This window comes from Sander lucioperca, chromosome 12 (assembly GCF_008315115.2).
Source record: "Sander lucioperca isolate FBNREF2018 chromosome 12, SLUC_FBN_1.2, whole genome shotgun sequence".
NCBI lineage: Eukaryota > Metazoa > Chordata > Actinopteri > Perciformes > Percidae > Sander > Sander lucioperca.
The window spans coordinates 16,920,224-16,926,223 of NC_050184.1; positions in this window are offsets into that span (position 1 = coordinate 16,920,224).

Here is a 6,000-nt window from a genome sequence, read left to right on the forward strand (position 1 = left end):
CTCCAGTCAGCTCCGGTTAGCTAGCTAGCTCCGTTATAAAGATATTGAGCGGAGGAGACTGCTGCAAAGAGGGGTAACAACCAGACTGATAAATGACGCGTTGTGTCTACAGTTTTATTAGTACAGTTAACCCATTGCAAGACCACCAGCAGCATGCTACTACTAACGTAACAATAGCCTCTATGAGCAAGTGCAACGTTGACGCTGTCATGCACGCGGCACACAACTTCACGAGGGGGAGGGGCTGGAGGCAGCTGGTCTGTCTGCACTGTAAAATAAAACACCATTGTTTGGAAAGAAAATTGAATTTGGATTTTATCTACCTGTGTAAGTCTCAATTTACCTGGGCGGTGCTCCCAAGTAGAACCTATGTACGGGAAACACTGACCAGTGGGAGCGCTCCATCCAGCACCAAACAGGAAGCCGCAAACGGCTAGAGCCGGTGTTGTTTATGGTTGCAATGGCGCTGCTCTAGAGCTAAACGCTAAAGAGGGAAAGTTGCATAAACACTAAAGAGGGAAAGTTGCATACTTTTAACCCTTCTGATGCGCATCATCCAACGGGAGTTTTACCGGCGGATGAACACGGACCTCCGGGTACTGCCGCCATTCATCTGCATGTACGGCAGTACAGAAAATCTGCAAACTTTCCCATAAGTTACCAGATAAGGCTAGCGGTAGCTAGCTAGCTTGGCTGCATATTAAAAAACGAATCTAGATGTAGTCTTGCAAATTGTGACCCTGCAAGATGTCTTTACATACTGTGACAGTCTCTAATGTTAGATGTGAGATGGTGTCAGACTTTAGTATTTTCAAAGTCTGTTCAGATTCCTCTAGTGTATGGTAGGTATACACTGACAAACTTAACATTCTTCACACCTTACTTTACAGTATATTACAAAATATACACATTAGGCATGCTGCAGTCATGTTTTGAAGTGCATTAATAGCAATGACCTGCAGACAGTCAGGCCAGGTGTCTCCCTCACATTCTCTTATTTATTTCCATTTTCTTTTTGTGGCTCTCCCACTCTCTTTCCTCCGCCTTCCATGCTCTCTCATCCTTCCCCTCTATGTCTCTTCGGCTGGTGCTGAAATGTGATGCTGTCAACCGCTGTAAGCAGAGCTCTGTCACCGGGGCTTCTAACAGCCGTATGGTGGCTATTTTAGCGTGGACTTCTGACGGTTGTGGCTGTCACATCTGATGGCGAGGGAGGCGCTGATCTGCGGTGGCAGGCGGCAAATGAGGAGGAGGATTGCTGCTCTGGCCTCCCGTCCGACTGCACACTCACTACATCTAGTTTATAGTTTCAGACACGCACACACAGACACCACACACACGTGTGCACATGCCTTTTGCTGCCTGCCTGACCTCTGTTTTGTATGACCACATGCACACTCGCGTGCATGCATACACACCCATATATGGTACACACATAACAACTTCATCCACATACAAACAAAAATGTACTGCTGTGCACAAATGCACAAAATTAATACATACAAGAATATACACACACAAACACACACACACACACACACACACACACACACACATACAGTGCAGAAAAGCACCGCAGTAAGGTTGCCATGCTGCCATTTCTTACAGCGCTGAACACACACTTCTCTGCCTCTCCCTCTCCCTGTTTCTCCCCCCCTTGGTTCTCCCGCTCCTCCCTCCTCTCCCCTATTTCCTTTTTTTTCTTTTTATCTGACTGACTTTCTCTAAACTCCCACCTTCCCATTTTTCATTCATTCCCTTGTTCATTTAGCTCAGTGATTTATTCTTTATGACTTATGGTTCTCCCTCTATCTCTCCCGTCTTGTTCTCATCACTGTATGCGCTCTCTCTCCCTATCTCGTGCTCTCGTTCCCCTCGTGCTCACCGACTTGCCTTTCCTTTTTTCAGCCTCTCACATTCACACCAGAGTGGCTCTTTTGTGTTGAGAGGATCGTATAACCCTTACACGGTATTTGAGGTGTTACAGCCCTCCCTGCTCGGCTCCGGTTGGGTTGAGTCCAGCTTTCTCGCCCACAGAGAGTAACCGGGTCTCAAAGCTACAGCGCTGAGCCCTCTACTCATGTCTCTAACCCTGAGGCTTCAGTGGATCAGAGGAGAGATAGACCTGCAGCCCTCCTCACTTTCAACTGCTTCGGCCGTTCACCTGAATACTGAAATGTTAACAGAACTGACTCATACACATACAGCAGGGAACACGCACTCACTTGAATTTTGATATAATTGGTTTTGGTGTTACACCATTGAAGGACATTGCATTTAAAACCCATATTTAACTGCATTATCTCTGTGATCCTGGTCCAAGTTTTGGTTTGTGGATATCACCGCACACATTTTCTTTGTTGACATTTCCATGTGTAAAATTGTGCCTTGAAAACCAGGTTAAGCCCAGACTTGATTACAGATTTGTCTGGAGAGTTGCCTTGCCAAGACCGTAAAGCCAGAAATACACTTGAAACATCCGACACAGGCTTTTCAAATATCCAGAGGCCAAAAGTGTAACCAAGGTTGCAAAATGCTAAATAGCCTAACTATTGTTATAATGTTAAATATATCCAAATACAGAAGAGATTGGAGAGCCTTGTGGAGCTAGTGTTAGTGAGATAAAGATGGTGCTCTTTGGTAGGGGACATGAACACATCCAAAAGACATCAAGGAAGAACCAACGGCACTCGTTTTTGAGAAATAATATTTAAAATGCCTTTAAAACATCTGCACCTGCACCATGTCCTCACATCTGGTGTTTTAAATTGTTTCACCCTACTCCTGTGCCTGTTTCTTCCTGAAGAAGGCTGGATGCTGAAACTATTGAGAATGTGCCAGATGTATTAAAGGAATTTTAAATCATTTTTCTTAAAGACGAGTGCCTTGGGTTCTTTCTTTATTTGTATTGGATATCGAAATAGGTGCCTGGATTCATATTTGTAATAAGTTTCTAATTAGCCATCACATATTACACATTTGAAGGAAAATATGGAGAGTATCCGCATACTGGACCTATTTTCCACTAGGCGCGCCTGAGCTGCGTTCAAGAGCGTCTTGCCTGCCCGGCTCGCAGACTTATTGCCTCTACAATTACTTGAAAGAACAATTGCATGTTTATTAGGCTAGTATCTACCTTCCATTCCAAGCACTCCTGCAATTAAACTCCATGCCTTCTCTTTTCTGGCGTTGTCCTTATAGAAAGGATTTGTGATGTCTTATTATGTTTTTCTAGCCTGGCTCCGCCCTCCTACTTACTTCCGCTCAATTTTCATTTCCCTTCAGTACTCCGTCTGGGTTTGCGGTATATTCTTAGGTTCTTCTCTGACCCCCTCCCCACGGGGTTCGGGAACAGTTTGATTTTCTAGCTCGCTCCGTTAGTGGTGAAGTAGTTGGCTAAAGTTATCGCTAGCGGTGCTAATGCTAATAGCCTTGACGGTCTCCCCTTTTGTTGCACATGCGCATGGCATACGTCACGACCAAACGTTAGCGATTGGTTATGGCAGATCCAGAGTGGCTCTGGGCAGATCCAATAGTTTTAAACTTCAACAGAGTACCCGCCTTCAAGGAAGTTAACACTTGTCAATGGAGAGAGGCCAGACTCTCTGTACAAATAAAATGTACAAGTAGGACCAGGCTAATGTTTTTCCACCTCCAAGATGAATCTCTCGTCGTCCATGGTTTTGTAGAGAAGACATACGATAATGGGGGGATGTATTTTGGTAGATTGACTGGATGCTCTCGCTGTTCCATTTCCTTCCCTTCTGTTCGAACGCCTCGCACGCTTCTGGGACGTGCAACGGCTGGTGGAATATCAAACATTGACTTAAATGGCCGTGATTGTTCTCCGGAATGCAGCGCACATGAGGACTAGAGGAAAATAGGGGTTATGCTCCCAAAAACTTTATTAACTTTTAAATTTATTAACAGGTAGGGCTAATATTCTACAGTTTTTCCTTCATTAAATCATTTATCACCAGATGTCACGCCTCTGCCTGCTGTGAGTTCCGCACGGTGATACCGATCTGGTGTGTATGATTGAGTTTTGGTTTATTTCTTCATTTTGTTATGCCTGCCTTGTGCTTGCTGCCTGCTTGCTCCCCTGCTGACTCTCCTCACACCTGGCACCAATCCCAATTAGCGCACCCGCTAATCATCCTGCTCCATTAACTGCCTTCAAATACCAGTCTGACTTTCCTCTCCTTGCCAGATTGTTGCTTACCACTGAGTATGCGTATTCACCAGCTTTCGATATTTGTCTAGTTTCTTGTCTTTGTACTTACCTGTCTGCTCCGTTTCCTGACGTGACTAACTGGAAGATCTCTGTCCTCAGAAATAACCTACCTTCGGAATCATCTGCTACCAAACAGCCACGCCAGGCACTGGATTATAGAATCGCCAGCCAAGCCATCTTTGGACCCAGCATCCCCACTACTAGCCCACACTTACTACTTTAATAAAATTCTTTACCACCTACTCCAGTCTGTGTCTGAAGGCCAGATGTACGTACATTTGCGAATGTAGCGTTATCAGCGCCATGGCCAACTCGCAGAAAGTGCACGCTGTGATAATTCAGCTTACGTCGTATTTACCAAACCTGCAGTTCGTCGGGTATTCAGCGCCTTTCTCCGCCCACTATACCGTAAATTGCGCTGCAGCAAAGCGTTAAGTACTTGTGCTATGATACGGCTGAGTGCAGACTATATTCCCACTGCTGATGCTAAGACTGTTTGAAATGATCCTGATGCCAATTTTTGTAATGTAGCGAGGAGTTTAACAACTGCTAGAATGGAATGTGAACACTGAGTCGGAGAATCAATGTCATCTTTGATTTCTTCCAGTAACTGTAATATTGCATGGCTGCTTAATCTGTAACGCTTAAAGGGATATTTCACCGCTGGAAAGATGAATATGTATTTAAATTGGGTCATTTATGCAGTAGAAATGTGAATTTTTTTTTAGAAGTTGGTGCCTTGTAGACCGAGATAAGCCAGAAATTGTATTTTTGGCTCATGTAGATGAAAGATAACAACTCCCAGAATGCACTTGCTTCGCTTCCCTACAAGGCCACTCCCAAGCCATGCCTACCAGTTACAGAGGGCAGTCAAGTCAAGTCAAATGGGTTTTATTGTCATTTCAACCATACACTGTATATAGTGAAACAAAACAACGTATCACCGTGGCTCAAGTGGTCTTACACATTTAAAATGTATAAAAACGACATTTTATAAAAACATTATATAAAAACGACATACGAGATAGGCTACATTTAGTGCAGACACAAAGTAGAGCATTTAAGACAGACAAGGGACAGAACAGACAACAAAAGACAGGGCATAAGTAGACTTGTAACAGAGCACTGATTGTTATAAGTTAGGTTCACCATGAGTTGAAGATAGAATATAAGAACTTTCTTGAGAGTTGCGTGGTTGAAATCACCAGCAACAATAAATAGTCCATCCGGATGTGCGCTTTGGAGCTCACCGATAGCTCCGTAAAGTTCAGCTAACGCATTGGTAGCATTAGCGCTTGGTGGGATGTAAACACTGAGTATAAACACAGCCGGGAATTAGCATGAAATGTAGAATGATTGGCATTTAACAGTCACAAACTCCACCAGCGGTGAGCAGTAGTTGGATACAAGCGCCGCATTTCTGCACCAGTCCATGTTAACATACAGTATGCACTGCCCACCTCTACGAGTCTTACCCAACAGAGCAGCATCTCTATCTGCTCGGAAGGCTAGCAGGCCTGGTAGTTGGATAGCGGAGTCTGGTACACTGTTGTTCAGCCATGTTTCCACAAAAACAAAAACACAGCAGTTTCTGAACTCGCGTTGGGAGTTTTGTTGAAGTTGGATGTAGTCCAGTTTGTTGTCTAATGAGCGTACATTTGCAAGCAGGATGGATGGGACAGGTGGCCGGCTAACGTTAGCTTTCCACCTAGATCAAACTCCTGCCCTCGTTCCGCGTTTCCGCTTTCTCGCACACCGCTTTCGAT